The sequence below is a fragment of the Stegostoma tigrinum genome, chromosome 4, assembly GCF_030684315.1.
Source record: "Stegostoma tigrinum isolate sSteTig4 chromosome 4, sSteTig4.hap1, whole genome shotgun sequence".
Lineage (NCBI taxonomy): Eukaryota > Metazoa > Chordata > Chondrichthyes > Orectolobiformes > Stegostomatidae > Stegostoma > Stegostoma tigrinum.
In genome coordinates this window covers 2,090,034-2,106,833 of record NC_081357.1, presented here as the reverse complement: position 1 = coordinate 2,106,833, position 16,800 = coordinate 2,090,034, and the positions used below count along the sequence as shown (strand labels likewise).

The window sequence follows — 16,800 nt, the reverse complement described above, 5'->3', positions numbered from 1 at the left end:
CATTTCTTTATTCCCCATTACTACTTCTGCAGGTGGCTTCCACCATGAAAACCGACGTAAAATACCTATTCAGTTCCTTTGCCATTTCTTTATTCCCCATTACTACTTCTGCAGGTGGCTTCCACCATGAAAACCGACGTAAAATACCTATTCAGTTCCTTTGCCATTTCTTTATTCCCCATTACTACTTCTGCAGGTGGCTTCCACCATGAAAACCGACGTAAAATACCTATTCAGTTCCTCTGCCATTTCTTTATTCCCCATTACTACTTCTGCAGGTGGCTTCCACCATGAAACCGACGTAAAATACCTGTTCAGTTCCTCGGCCATTTCTTTATTCCCCATTACTACTTCTGCAGGTGGCTTCCACCATGAAAACCGACGTAAAATACCTATTCAGTTCCTCGGCCATTTCTTTATTCCCCATTACTACTTCTGCAGGTGGCTTCCACCATGAAAACCGACGTAAAATACCTATTCAGTTCCTCGGCCATTTCTTTATTCCCCATTACTACTTCTGCAGGTGGCTTCCACCATGAAAACCGACGTAAAATACCTATTCAGTTCCTCTGCCATTTCTTTATTCCCCATTACTACTTCTGCAGGTGGCTTCCACCATGAAAACCGACGTAAAATACCTATTCAGTTCCTTTGCCATTTCTTTATTCCCCATTACTACTTCTGCAGGTGGCTTCCACCATGAAAACCGACGTAAAATACCTATTCAGTTCCTCTGCCATTTCTTTATTCCCCATTACTACTTCTGCAGGTGGCTTCCACCATGAAACCGACGTAAAATACCTATTCAGTTCCTCTGCCATTTCTTTATTCCCCATTACTACTTCTGCAGGTGGCTTCCACCATGAAAACCGACGTAAAATACCTATTCAGTTCCTCTGCCATTTCTTTATTCCCCATTACTACTTCTGCAGGTGGCTTCCACCATGAAACCGACGTAAAATACCTGTTCAGTTCCTCGGCCATTTCTTTATTCCCCATTACTACTTCTGCAGGTGGCTTCCACCATGAAAACCGACGTAAAATACCTATTCAGTTCCTCGGCCATTTCTTTATTCCCCATTACTACTTCTGCAGGTGGCTTCCACCATGAAAACCGACGTAAAATACCTATTCAGTTCCTCGGCCATTTCTTTATTCCCCATTACTACTTCTGCAGGTGGCTTCCACCATGAAAACCGACGTAAAATACCTATTCAGTTCCTCTGCCATTTCTTTATTCCCCATTACTACTTCTGCAGGTGGCTTCCACCATGAAAACCGACGTAAAATACCTATTCAGTTCCTCTGCCATTTCTTTATTCCCCATTACTACTTCTGCAGGTGGCTTCCACCATGAAAACCGACGTAAAATACCTATTCAGTTCCTCGGCCATTTCTTTATTCCCCATTACTACTTCTGCAGGTGGCTTCCACCATGAAACCGACGTAAAATACCTATTCAGTTCCTCGGCCATTTCTTTATTCCCCATTACTACTTCTGCAGGTGGCTTCCACCATGAAAACCGACGTAAAATACCTATTCAGTTCCTCTGCCATTTCTTTATTCCCCATTACTACTTCTGCAGGTGGCTTCCACCATGAAAACCGACGTAAAATACCTATTCAGTTCCTTTGCCATTTCTTTATTCCCCATTACTACTTCTGCAGGTGGCTTCCACCATGAAAACCGACGTAAAATACCTATTCAGTTCCTCTGCCATTTCTTTATTCCCCATTACTACTTCTGCAGGTGGCTTCCACCATGAAAACCGACGTAAAATACCTATTCAGTTCCTCGGCCATTTCTTTATTCCCCATTACTACTTCTGCAGGTGGCTTCCACCATGAAAACCGACGTAAAATACCTATTCAGTTCCTCGGCCATTTCTTTATTCCCCATTACTACTTCTGCAGGTGGCTTCCACCATGAAAACCGACGTAAAATACCTATTCAGTTCCTCGGCCATTTCTTTATTCCCCATTACTACTTCTGCAGCCTCATTTTCCAGTTGTCCAATGTCCACTCTTGCCTCTCTTCTACCCTTTAGATATCTAAAGAAACTCTTGTCAACTTTTTTTATATTACAAGCCAGCTTATTCTAATATTTCATCTTCTCCTCCCCATTGTTTTTTTAAGCTATCCTCTGCTGGGTTTTAAAGGCTTCCAAATCCTCTGGCTTCCCACTAATCTTCACCACACTGCATTCTTTTTCATCTGCTTTTGTTCTGTGCCTGACTTCCCATGTCAGCCAAGGTTGCCTCATCCTCCTCTCAGTTTGTTTGTTCTTCTTTGGGATGAATTTCTGCTGTACTTTTCGAATTACCCCCCAGAAACCATCCCATTGCTGTTCCATCATCTTCCTTGCTATGCTCTCCTTCCAAAGGACTCTGGCCACCTCCTTCTTCGTGTCTTTGTAGTTACCTTGATTCAATTGTAATACTGTTACATCTGATTCCAAATTATCCCTCTCAAACTGCAGGGTGAAGTCTATCATATTATGGTCACTGCCCCCTAGGGGTTCCTTCACCTTAGCCTCCCTAATCAAGCTGGTCTCATTGTACATCACCAAATCCAGAAGCGTCTGTTCCCTAGTGGGTTCTACCACAAGCTGGTCCAAAAAAACACCCTGTAGACATTCCAATCCTCCATCAATGCCTGTACCTTTCCTTGAGATCCAGAACCAACCTGATTTTCCCAGGCCCCTGCATACTGAAGACCCCATGATTATCGTAATAGTGTCTTTCTTAACTGCCTTTTCTATCTCTGGACTTATTTTCATCTCACATCCAGACTACTGCTGGAGGTCTGTACACAAATCCCAACAGGGTTTTCTTCCTGAGGTTTTTCAACTCTACCCATACAGATTCTATGCCTTCCAACTCTATATCACTTCCTACTATCGACTTAATTTCATTCTGTACTAACAAGGCAACACCGCACCCTCTGTCCATCTGCCCTTGCTTTTGAAAAGATGTGTATCCTTGGATATTTTGTTCCCAGCCATGATCCCCTTGCAGACTGTCTCTGAGATGCCCACAATGTCATACTCACCAATTTTACTGTGCACTACAAACTCATTTACCTGGTTTCGTACACAGCTCGATAGGGTGGGCAAGAAGGCATACGGCATGCTTTCATTCACTGGGCGGGGTATTGAGTACAAGAGTTGGCAGGTCATGTTGCAGTTGTATGGGACTTTGATTCGGCCACATTTGGAGTACTGTGTACAGTTCTGGTCACCACATTACCAAAAGGATGTGGATGCTTTGGAGAGGGTGCAGAGGACGTTCACCAGGATGTTGCCTGGTATGGAGGGTGCTAGCTATGAAGAGAGGTTGAATAGATTAGGATTATTTTCATTAGAAAGACGGAGATTGAGGTCTACAAAATCATGAGACAGGATGGATAGCAAGAAGCTTTTTTCCTCAGATTGAGGTAATTACTGGGGGTCACGATTTCAAGGTGAGAGGGGAAAAATTAAGGGAGATATGTGTGGAAAGCTCTTAACGCGGAGGGCGGGAGGTGCCTGGAACGCGTTGCCAGCAGAGGGGGTACAGGCGGGCACGATAGTGTCATTTAAGATGTATCTATGAATGGGCAGAGAGCAGAGGGATACAGATCCTTAGAAAATAGGTGACAGATTTAGACAGAGGATCATGGATCGGCACAGGCTTGGAGAGGCGAAGGGCCCGTTCCTGTGTTGTAATTTTCTTTGCTCTTTGTACACAGCATGCATTTAAGCACAATACACTCAGTCCCGTGTTGACTGCTCCCCTTCTCCTCGCTGTTCCCACATCTGCTGTGCCTGAAGTTAAATTCCTGATTCTTTCCATACTCTCTCCTGTTATTTGTTCTGAACTTTTGCTGAGTCCTCCCCCAACATCAAACTTATTCCATAATTTTCCATGCAACAGAACCTACCGCCACACTAACAAAAGCAAAAATTGCTGGAAAAGCTCAGGAGGTCTAGCAGCATCTCTGGAGAGAAATCAGAATTAATGTTTCGGGTCTGGTGACTCTTCGTTGGAACCTGCCCGCTATTTAAAGCCGGATTCACAGCCCTAATTATGCAATTGGCCAGGAATCTGGTCCCAGCATGATTCCCCATGAACAGGGTTGAAAGAGTGAATGGAGACCACGTATATCCCCTGGGGCAGCGAGGGCTGCACTGGGGAAGTGACAGGGAGCCACATCCAAGACAAGATGCAATGAGGTTTCACGAAGAAACTCAGTCACTGGCACACATTAACTGTGCTCTGTGGATAATGACAATTCTTTACCGGGATACTCCCACCAGCATGATATTGCAGCTTATGAGATTTGTTCAGTCTCGTACACACTGACACTGTGAGGAGACTCTGCACCTCTCCCAGTTATACCGGCTGTTATCTTGGTGATACTGTTAGTGATACTATTGTTTAGGAGACATTCTCTCTCTCTCTCACACACACACACAGTGTGACACTGTGCTGTTTTGGAAATATTCTCTCTTTTTCACACAGTGACACTGTCTGTTGTCATCTCCGTGACAGTCTCAGTTTATTTTGTTTCAAAAACTCTCTCTCTCTCACACACACACACACACACACACACACACACACACAAACGCAGTGACACTGTCTGGAAGCCTTTTTGAGCTATTTCCTCAAATGGTTGAATGATGGAAGCAGTGAACTGTGTGTGCATGCGTCTGTGTGTGCCTGTTCCAGCCAGACAGGGAGCTGAGGGAAATGAAGCAGTGCTGATGCTAGACAGAGATAATGGGAACTGCAGATGCTGGAGAATCTGAGATCTGATGTCCCTCTTCCGTACCTACACTAGCCCTAAACCTCGCCTCTTCCTCCTTAACATTGATGACTGTATCGGTGCCGCCTCGTGCTCCCAAGAGGAGCTCCAACAGTTCATCCACTTCAACACCTTCCAACCCAACCTCAAGTTCACCTGGACCATCTCCAACACATCCCTCGCGTTCCTGGACACCTCTGTCTCCATCTCAGGCTACCACCACCTACAAACCCATAATCCATTTCAAGCCCACCAACTCCCACAGCTATCTGGAATACACCTCCTCCCACCCACCTTCCTGCAAAAATTCTATCCCCTATTCCCAATTCGTTTGCGTCCGCCGCATCTGCTCCTAGGATGACGCATTCCACTCCCGTACACCTCAGATGTCCTTGTTCTTCAAGGACCGCAACGCACCACTACCCCCACCCCCACAGTGTTCGGGAACGCCCTCGACCACGTCTCCCGCATTTCCTGCAATTCATCCCTCACATTCCTCAGATGGCATGTCCATCCTGGGCCTCCTGCAGTGCCACAACAATGCCACCAAAGGGTGCAGGAACAGCAACTCATATTCCGCTTGGGAACCCTGCAGCCCAATGGTATCGATGTGGACTTCACCAGCTTCAAAATCTCCCGTTCCCCCACTGCATCCCTTAGGACAGATGGCAGAGTGTAGTAAGGGCATGGAATGCCCTGCCTGCAACAGTAGTCGACTCGCCAAGTCTAAGGGCATTTAAATGGTTGTTGGATAAACATATGGATAATAGTGGAATAGTGTAGGTTAGATGGGCTTCAGTTTGGTTTCACAGGTCGGCGCAACATTGAGGGCTGAAGGGCCTGCAATGCGCTGCAGTGTTCTATGTTCTAAAACCAGCCTAGCTCATCCCCGCCTCCCTAACCTGTTCTCCTCTCACCTATCCCCTCCTCCCACCTCAAGCCGCACCTCCACTCCCTACCTACTAACCTCATCCAGCCTCCTTGACCTGTCCGTCCTCCCCGGACTGACCTATCCCCTCCCTACCTCTCCACCTCCCCACCTATACTCACCTCCACCGGCTCCATCCCTGCACCTTTAACTTGTCTGTCTCCTCTCCACCTATCTTCTCCTCTATCCATCTTTGATCCCCCTGCCCCTCTCTCCCTATTTATTTCAGAACCCTCTCCCCAGCCTCCTTTTCTGATGCAGGGTCTAGGCCCGAAACGTCAGCTTTTGTGCTCCTGGGATGCTGCTTGGCCTGCTGTACTCATGTAGCTCCACACTTTGTTACCTCAGCTAGGAAACTGGGGATTTTCCACCCCTGCATGCCTGTGACTTGTGCTTACTCACTTCAGGATGTGCGCTACCCATCCTCACTAGCATCAGAGATACTAGCTGAGGTCATCTGCTTACAGTGTAGGATGAATAGCCTTGCCCAGACATCCCCATTGCAAATATAATAGCAGCATATTTGCCTCCAGCAGCCAGCCCAGTGTAATCTCACTCAGGTACTGGCCAGGCAGCTGATTTCAGGAGAACAAAGTGTGGAGCTGGGCAGTTGACCTGCCCAGCAGTTGCTTGGCCTGCTGTGTTCATCCAGCTCCACACTTTGTTATCTTGGAGTCTCCAGCATTTGCCGTTCCCATTATCAGCTGGTTTCAGGAGTACTGCTCTTGAAACTGGACTTTCAGGTTTGCAGGTTCCAGCTCACACAGATGCGGTCACAACAACATTTCTGAGCAGGGTGGAGGCTTGATGAGTAAACACAAGAGTTTGGTATTTCAGTGCTAACATCAAACTGGCCACACCCAGCTGCTCCAGCTGAGTCAGTCAGCCAATGCAGGAATCAGGGAGTGCTTTACATACAAATCTCCATCAGGGCCCAGCTCAGCACATACTCTTCGAGATCCCAGAGCTTGTCCCCACTGGTGCCCTATCCTGTGCCACCCTTGCCCACACGGCCCACAGGCTATCGCCTGCTTCCACTGCCAGAAAAGGCCAGGCATCTGTATATGATTGAGCGATGCTGCAGCCAAGGTGGAGGGGGATGTCAGGAGAGGGCGAACAAGACAATGAACTCATGCAGTGGAGAGCCGGTTTGAGGCACAGGACGGTGTTCTGGTTTGTTAAAAAGGTGATTGAGGGAGCGCCATGCCGTCGGAGGCCCAGCGCCGAATCAGACTGTTTTAGGAGCACGTGTTGGGAAAACAACGAATGCGCCAGTCTGTGTCATTTTCACATCCGCCACGGCACTGCGGTGTTTGTCCAATGAAAACCACAGCTGGTCTGTTGACATTTGGAATCAAACCTGTCAGTTATTCCAGTCTGCGCTCAGATGTAACCTCAGTTCTGGCGCAGCAAACTAAAATTAGCCCAGGCTAACCAAAGTAAACAAAAATCAGCTTTTCCAGTAAGAACCACATCCTGAAAAATGAACAAAAATAAAATGCAGTGTCATTATCCACATTTGGTCAGGGCCTTGTCTGTAAAAGGTCATGAGCCTTTTTATTCATTCATGGGACGAGGGCAACACTGGAAGATCTAGCATTTATTGTCCCATCCCTAGTTGCCCTTGAGAAGGTGGTGGTGAGCTGCCTTCTTGGCCTGCTGCATGTGCTATGGCTTTTCACACAAGGCCCTCTGGAGATGGAATTCCAGGATTTTGCCCAAGCAATAATGAAAGAACAGCAATATATTCCTAAGTCAGGACGGTGAGTGACTTGGAGGGGAACTTGCAGGGGCTGGTATCTGCTGCCCTTGTCCTTCTAGTTGGAAGTGGTTGTGGGTTTGGAAGGTGCTGCCTGAGGATCTTTGGTGAGTCTCTGCAGTGCATCTTGTAGATGGTACACACTGGTGCTACTGAGTGTCGGTGGTGGGGGGAGTGGGATGTGTGAGGATGTGGTGCCAATCAAGCGGCTGCTTTGCCCTGGATGGGGTCAAGCTCCTTGAGTGTTGTTGGGGCTGCCCCCATCCAGGCAAGTGGGGAGTATTCCATCACACTCCTGACTTGTGCCTTGTAGATGGTGGGACAGGGTTTGGGGAGTCAGGAGGTGAGTTACTCACCGCAGTATTCCCAGCTTCTGACCTGCTCTTATCAAGCCTTTGGACTGTGGGAAGAAACCAGAGCACCTAGCAGAAACCCACGCAGACAGAAGCAGAATGTGCAAACTCCACAGAGATAGTAAGCTGAGGCTGGAATCGAACCGGTGTCCCTGGCACCGTGAGGCAGCAATGCTAACTGTCGACCCGCCAGGCTGCCCACACTCACAGCCACTATATTTATATTACGTAGTCATCAATGGTAGCCCTCAAGCTTTTGATAGTAAGGGATTCAGTGATAGTAATGCTATTAAATATCAATGGGCAATGGTTAGATTCTCCCTGGCCGGTCATGGTCATTGCCTGGCACTTAAACAGCATGCATGTTACTTGCCAGGCTAAGGATAAGCCTGGATAATGTCCAGATCTTAATGCATTTGCACATGAATTGCTTCAGTATCTCAGGAGTCACGAATGGTGCCAAACATGGTGTAATCATTGGTGAATATCCCCACGTCTGACCTTACGATGGAGGGAAGGTCATTGATGGAAACAGCTGATGATGGTTCAGTCTCGACATTAGCCTGAGGAATTCCTGTAGACCCTAACACCATAAGACAAAGAAGCAGGCAGCCATTCAGCCCATTGGACTTGCTCTGCCATTCATTGAGATCAATGTTGATTTGTTAACTCCACTGACCTCTTTTCCCTCATATTCCTTGGTTCCCTTACTAATTAAAAATCTATGAATCTCAGCTTTGAATATACATAGAATCATAGCGTCTGTACAGTGTGGGAGCAGGGCATTCTGCCCATCGAGTGCACACCACACCTTTGAAGATCATCTCACCCAGATCCAGCCCCAATCATATCCCTGTAACCCTGTATTTCCCATGGCTAACCCACTTAGTCCGCACAACCTTGGATACCATGGGTAATTAAGCATGGCCGATCCACCTAGCCTGCATATCTCTGGACTGTGGGCGAAAACCGGAGCACCTGGAGAAATCCCACGCACATATGGGAATAATGTGCAAACTCCACACAGACAGTTGCCCAATGGTAGAATCAAAACCGAATCCTTGAGGCAGCAGTGCTAAGCACTGAGCCACTGTTCTGCCCTTACTTAATGACCCAGCCTCGGCAGTCCTCTGCGGTTAGAAATTGCAGATTCTCTGCCTGAAGAGAAAAAAAAATCCTGCTCATCTCCGTCTTTGATGTGTGACCCCTTATTCTAAGAAGTACGAGTAATTGGGACGTGGGGAAGAAAATAAATCAGTAGAAGATATGTAAGAAAGGCACTATAACAATAAGCGATAGGGGAAGTAGGAAATCAGGCTGGTAGTGGATTTCAAGAAAAGGAATTTGTCTGAGTGGAGCAGCTTGTGGTACAGCCTGCTAGGGAACAGCAGTTCTGGATTTAGTGATGTGTAATGAGGCAGATTTGAGTCAGGGAGGGTCCCACGAAGCTGGAAAACGGCTAATGTAACATCGCTGCTTGTGAAGGGGAGGACACAGAAGACATGAAACTATAGGACAGTCAATTTGACCTTGGTCATTGGTAAGACTTTGAAGTCCATTATTAAAGATAAGATTGCCGAGTACTTAGAAATGCATGATGGAACAGGGCAGAGTCCGCACAGCATTATCAACAGAAGGCCCTCTGTTAGAATTCTTTGTGGAGCTAAAAGGGCAAGTCAGACAAAGAACAGCTATCGAATCACACAACATGGAAACAGACCCTTTGGTCCAACTTGTCCATGCTGACCAGGTACCCGAAACTGAATTAGTTCCATTTGTCTGCATTTGGCCCACTTCTCTTTAAACCTTCCCCACTCATGTACCTGTCCAAACGTCCTATAAATGTAATTGTACCTGCAGCTCATTCCAAACACACCACATTGTGCAACCACAGGAAGTGACCTATTCTGTTCATGTTGTACATTAATGATCTGGATGAAGGAACAGAGGGCATTTAGGGTTTTTGCAAAGATTTGTAGCTCAGATTGTGGGTGAGGTTGTTGATTTGCTCACCGAGCTGGCTCGTTCTCGTTCAGATGGTTCGTCACCATTTTAGGTAACATCATCAGTGAGGCCTCCAGGAGGATCCGCACCCTGTTGACGTTACGTGGCATGGTGACGAAATGTCCAAAGGAGAACAAGCCAGCTTGGTGAGCAACTCAACAACATCAACAGACAGCATTGTCACTAAGTCTGCAAATGACACTAGAAAGATGGAGGGACATATTCTCAATCAATATACAAGATGGCCCCACTAGGGAAGGAGCAAAATTTGACCTTCTCTTGGGAAATAAGGCAGGGCAAATTGACTGAGGTATAACTTGTGGATCAGGCCACATTAAAAGTTCTAAATTGGGACAAGGTCATTTTTTATGGTATTAAGTAGGAGCTTTTAATAGTTGAAAGGAGAGGATGTTTGAAAGTAAAGGCAGGTCTGGCAAGTGGGAGGCTTTCAAAAGCTAGATCATAAGAGTTCAGGGACTCAAGATCCTCCTAGTGTGCAAGGCAGGGCTGGTAGGAGTGGGGAACACTATGACTAGAGATATTGTGGCCCTGATCAAGAAAGAGGAGGATACAGGTGTCAGGTATAAACAGCTGGGATCAACTGAATCCCTTGAGGAGTACAAGGGAGAGGAAAATCAGGAGGGCCAAACGAGGGCATGAGATAGCATTGGCAGATAAGGCTAAGGAGAATCCAAATAGCTCGCAACACGACTGTTGTGAACGGAAAGCAACCAACTCACTGCTGCAATTACGCCTCCGCCTCTCTCATATCCCCGCTGCCCCCGCCCCCACGCCTGAAACTTCTGTACCCTTCCAGTCCTGTCCTTCCTTCAACCAAATTTCACCGATTGCAACAGTATTGTATTCCCACATGCTCATCAACACTGAGTTTATCTGCCTACCAGTCAGCCTCCTTGTATTAAAATAGAAGGAATTTGACTTTCTTGCCCTCCCATGTACACACTGCCTGCTGAACTGTCCTAACCTTCCTTTTATATCTGACTGGACCTTGCTACTCTGTGCCCCAATCGCCAGCCAAATCATTGTACAGGTCCCACTGACCCAGTAACGGTCCCAATGACCCAACAATCCTAAAGCCCTCCCTCCTACACCATCCCTTTAGTCACATGTTCATCTTCCTATTCCTATATTCAGTTGTGAGAGACACTGGAGATAATCCAGATTTTAAAAATTTAGTAGTCCTCCTCGTTAATCAACTAACTCTGAAATTCTGGCTACAGGACCTAATCTGTTTTGTCCTTCCCCATGTTGTTGGTCCTGACATGTACCACGACTGCTGGCTGTTTACTCTCCCTGTTCAAAACGCCCTGCAGCTGTTCTGAGACCTTCCCGACCCTGGCACCAAGAGACAACACACCATTCCAGAGTATCGTTTGCTGCTGCAGAACTGCCTGCCAGTTCCCTTTAAAATTGAGTCCCCTATCCCCAGACCTCACCCAGTCTTTTCCCTGCCCTCAGTCAACACAGTGGGGAGCTGGAGGAGCACAGCAGGTCAGGCAACGTTTCGGATCGGGATCCTTCAGCACTTTTCCCTCCCCTGCTTGGCTTGTTGCTGCTTTCCCAGAGAGGCCATCCACCTCCCTGTTCCCTCACCAAACACAGGCTGTTTGATAGGGGGATGGCCACAGAGTACTCCCGCACTGCCTGCCCATGTTTACTCATCTTCCTGGTGGTTACCCTACTCTTCTCTGTCTGTGGATCCCTTGCTGTGGTGTGACCAGCTCGCAAAATGTACTATCCACAACATTCTCAGCCTCATAAATGCTCCATCCACATCTCCATGCTGCAGTTCAACACACTCCCTGCATATGTGATCACTAGGGAGAGTGTTGCTGATATCTCATATCGCAGGAGGAGCATTCCAAGGAGCCAAGATCTCCTGCCATTGCTGGAAGCCAGGTAATTATTTACATGTCTATGTAGGATCATGCCTTGTATTTTCCCCAATCCAGCTCTGCCAATCTGTCTCTCCTACTTTCATAATTTCCCAGATTCACATTTAGCACTTGTTTCAGACTGAACTAGCTAACTTCCAAACATAATGTAAAATGCTATCATACCATAGCCACACATCCCTAAAGGTTCTTTACAAGATTGTTAATTAGTGCCTTTTCACAATTATAGCCTGTCTTCCAGTCTGCTTCTAACAGTGTGCTTTGGAAAACCATTCCTCACACACTCCAGAATCTAATCCTCCACAGCGTTAGTGCTCAGCTGGGTTACCCAGTCCATATACAGCCTGAAGTCACCCATCAGAACTGTGTTGCTGATGCTATGAAGCTTCTCTCCTCACCAACCTTCCCTCTAAGCTACACACTCCGAGATTCTGCGCACAATGACCAGCACTGGCACACTGACTTCTGGTTCCGGGAGTCACTGCGTTCAGACCTCAGTGTACCATGACTGCAGACAGAACATTAGAGGGAACACAGGTTAATACCGTGCCCCACACTGCCACTATCTCATTCCCCTCTATTTTACTTGCTCCCACTCAGTCCGAGTCACACGTCGTTGTCCCGATCTGGTATCCTCCCTTACTAATCACATCCTTAATGATCAGCGCGACTTCACCTCCTTTTCCTCTTGTCTGTCCTTCCTAAATGGTGAATATCCTTGAATATTCAGTTCCCAGTCCTGGTCACCGTGCAGCCATGTTTCTGTAATGACAATCAGAGCATACCCATGAATCTCTAATTGTGCCTTTAGATGTCTGTCTTGATGTGAATGTTGTGTGAATTCAGGGACCGTGCCCTTAACTGGGTTTAGTTGACATCATTTCACTGTTGGTGCACATTCGGTGCTTAGCTTTGTTCCTTCTGCTGTCTAAGCTCCCCAGCATTGTTAAATTTCCTGTTACCAACTTCACTTCTTTCCAATTCGGGTTACCGCTCAGATTCCCACTGCCCTAACGAGCCAATTTAAACCTATCCCAGCAGCACCAGCAAATCTCCCTGTGAGGAGACCAGTCCCAGTCCCATTAAAGTATAACCGGTACAACTAGTACAGATCCCACCTGCCCCACAGCCGGGGTCAGTGCCTCCGAGATTTGATGCACTCCCCCCTGTACCTGTTCCCCAGGCACGTGTTCAACTGGTCAATGCTCCCGTTCTTATGTTCATGAGAACGTGGTAGTGGGAGTAATCCCGAGATTACTGCTCGAGGTCCTGCTTTTTATTTTCCTTCCCAACTCAATGAAATCCGCCTTCAGGAGCTCATTGCTCTTCCCAACCATATCTCTGGTACCAATATATCCTCCCACAGAGTATGTCCCACAGCCACTCTGTGACATCCTTGACCTGTGCCCCAGGGAGACAACACACCATCCTGGAGTTACATCCACTGCCACAGAAACAGCTGCCTTGAAATTCCTCTCGATGTTCTCATTCTGCTACCCCTCCCGAGTACAGCTAAGGTACCTGTGGTGCACAGGCCTGGCTGCGATTGCAGTCTCCTGAGAAACCATCGCCGTCAATAGTTACCAAAGGATAATACTGACTAGCATACATGATATGCACGACCTGCCAGGTTTTCTTAGTGTGCCTGGTCTTCAAACCTTCCCACTTTGCCTGTATGCTTCTGAACTGTGGAGTGACCACCTCCCAATATGTGCTCCTCAACACAGACCTGTAAATGGATATATGGAAGAGACTCCACCCACTATTCAAGTTCTGAAAACCTGGTGCTCAGCTTGTAAAGACGCTGACACTTTCTACAGATGTGTTTACACTCCCCACCCGCTCCCCTCAGTGGCACTGACGGGCACAGGCTCCCCGCCCGCTCCCCTCAGTGACACTGACGGGCACGGGCTCCCCGGTCACTTTCTTTACTACTGCCTGGATGTGGAATCTGGCTGGTTATACTGTAATGAACCACCCTCCTCCCCTCCACATGGGTAATCAACTACCAAATCTCACAACAAGGTGGGATCATCATTTAAATATCACTGAACCACAGCATCTGTTCACTGATGCTTCTGCTTACACATTGGAGCTGCCAGAGGCTCCTGGTTTGCACCCAGCTTTGTTTGTGAACAGAGGTGAAGGACTGGAGGAGACAAATGTCATACAAGGGTAGACAGGCAGTATATCCACCAGCACCAACTGCAAACTTACAAGCTTAAAATCCTGTTAAAGAGCAACATTCATCACAAATACTCCATACAGATCCCCACCCTGGCACATACAGGCACACACTTAGAGACAGTGACACACGCAGACAGACAGAGTCAGAGGCACAGACCCGCACAGCCCTCTGGAGAGATACAGAGCCAGTGAATGTTTTAGAAAGGAACTGAAAGAATAATTAATTTTCCTAAGGTTCGAAGATCAAGGTGCAGATCTACCCTATCCTGAATGGGTAGCAGAGGGTGTCAACAGTCTTCACCTTCTAAAATAAATGATAATCACAACACAAAATGGAAGATGCATTACAGTTGGGAATGAGATCATCACCTCAAAGCCTGGAAAAGCCATTCTAGGATTGAGAAGACATTTGTGCAAGTGCCATTTTCACAACAGGCTGCATATTAATGCTATCCCAAAGGACAAGCATCATAGGCTGGATGGAAATAAATTTCTGGGTTCTTTGTTAAATGGGAGCATGTGTCAGGTTTAATTCTCTGTACGCAGCTTCAAATTCAAGCAGCGACTATAGGTGATGGAGAGACGCAGTGGGACAGACCGAGACAAAGCAAGAGATATACAGGCAAAAACACACAGTGAGGGGTACAGAGACAGTGTGAAAGTGAGAGACAGACAGAGACACACGTACACAGTGCAGAGAGAGAGAGACACACACACAGAGGGAGCCAGACAAACAGTGATAAGGATAGAGTTACACACAGACAGACAAAGTGGCATGTGCAGGCAGATTGACACTCTCAGTGAGGGGCACAGTGAAAGACACACACAGTGACAGAGGAGGTTGAAGTTAGAGGGGGGGGAGAGTGAGGGGGGAGAGTGAGGGGGGAGAGTGAGGGGGGAGAGTGAGGGGAGGGAGAGTGAGGGGAGGGAGAGTGAGGGGAGGGGGGAGAGAGGGGGAAAGGGGGAGAGGGGGAGGGGGAGAGTCACACACTTACAGTGAGGGGGAAGAGAAAGTCATGCACGCACACACAGAGTGAGGAGACAGACCGACAGAGAGAGACGGGAATAAACAGACAGACAAGCAGAGGCAGATGCACACAGAAACAGACATGACACAGAGAGCAAGATTCCCTAAATCAGGCAGAGAGAAACACAGACAGACGGCCGGCCACAGAGGCAGAGAATGCTGGAATCAGACACACAAAGACAAAGAAAACAGAGAGAGAAAGACAGACCCACCTTCTCTCACAGTGTGATGGCGATACTGTATTCTAATCAGATCAGAAGAGGGAGTACACTAACAGTTTGCCTGCTGATCTCCTGAGACAGGCATCTTTGTGTTGTATAGATAGGACCTATTCAAAGCTGTGACTGCCTGCTGTGTGGGTGGTGCCATTGAAAAGGGCAGTATGTGCCCAGAAGCAGCTCACTCAGCATTTCACAGTACATTGCCTGCCCCCTCCACACAGGGAATTGCAGTCAACGCTGGGAACAACTGACTGACTGACTGCTGCCAGACAGTCCACTTTGCAGCAAAGGGTGGTCAGCCTGAGACAGAGGCTGGGGATGCGAGACAATGTGATGGAGGGACTGACAGCAGCTCCCCACCCTGCTATCTATCAGTCTCCTTGACCATGCACTGTGCTCCCATTCCCGACAGTGCATCAGCCACCAACCCTGCCCCCGCGGCCGTGTGTCACTCACACCCGACCCCCCACGCCCCCCACCCCCGCGGCCGTGTGTCACTCACACCCGACCTCCCCCCCCAACTGCCCCCGCGGCCGTGTGTCACTCACACCCCCCCCCCCCCCCACTGCCCCCGCGGCCGTGTGTCACTCACACCCGACCCAACCCCCCCCCCACTGCCCCCGCGGCCGTGTGTCACTCACACCCCCCCCCCCCCCCCCACTGCCCCCGCGGCCGTGTGTCACTCACACCCGACCCAACCCCCCCCCCCCCACTGCCCCTGCGGCCGTGTGTCACTCACACCCGACCCAACCCCCCCCCCACCACTGCCGTGTGTCACTCACACCCGACCCAACCCCCCCCCCCACGGCCGTGTGTCACTCACACCCGACCCAACCCCCCCCCCCCACTGCCCCCGCGGCCGTGTGTCACTCACACCCGACCCAACCCCCCCTCCCCGCGGCCGTGTGTCACTCACACCCGACCCAACCCCCCCCCCCCACTGCCCCCGCGGCCGTGAGTCACTCACACCTGACCCCCCTCCCCCAGACCGTGTCACTCACACCCAAACCCCCACCCCACCCTCATGGCCATGTGTCATTTCCCCCATCCCCTCTCATTGCACACCCCAACACACTCACACCCAACCCCCCTCTTCCCCCGCGGCCGTGTGTCATTCACACCTGACCACCCCCACCCCACCCCGGACTTTGTGTCATTCCCCCCACAACACCCTTCCCCAGCCGTGTGTCACTCCCTGTGACCCCCCTCTCTCTCCCCTCACCATGCATCACACCCTCCCACGCCCCCTCTCCCTTCACCGTGCGTCACACGTCCCCCCGCCCCTCTCTCTCCCCTCACCGTACGCCTCACGCCCCCCAACGACTCTCTCTCTCCCCTCACCGTGCGTCACACGCCCCCCCCATGCCCCTCTCTCTGCCCTCACCGTGCATCTCATGCCCCCCGCCACCGTGCGTCTCACGCCCCCCCCACACCCCTCTCTCCCCCCTCACCGTGCGTCTCACACCCCTCACGCACCCCCCTCCCTCCACAACGGCGTCAATCTCCCCCCCCCCACGCCCCCCTCTCCCTCCACAACGGCGTCAATCTCACCCCCCTGCCCCCTCTCCCTCCACAACGGCGTCAATCTCCCCCCCCCCACGCGCCCCTCTCCCTCCACA

At 49.3% G+C, this 16,800-nt stretch overlaps 1 protein-coding gene across 6 annotated transcripts in view; it reads right to left on the bottom strand.

Moving 5' to 3' along the window:
- Positions 1 to 16,800, bottom strand: part of klc1b (kinesin light chain 1b) — a 99,768-nt gene that overhangs the window by 70,144 nt on the left and 12,824 nt on the right. For 3 of the 6 annotated variants that reach the window (XM_059645084.1, XM_059645088.1, XM_059645089.1), the window contains exon 2: positions 12,423 to 12,508. The exons of 1 other annotated variant lie outside the window; for it this stretch is intronic. The gene's annotated coding sequence lies outside the window, so the exon portion shown is untranslated. Of the gene's footprint in view, positions 1 to 12,422; positions 12,509 to 15,172; positions 15,439 to 16,800 lie in introns of those variants that run through there. 2 more of the 6 variants (XM_059645085.1, XM_059645087.1) reach the window with 2 other exon arrangements.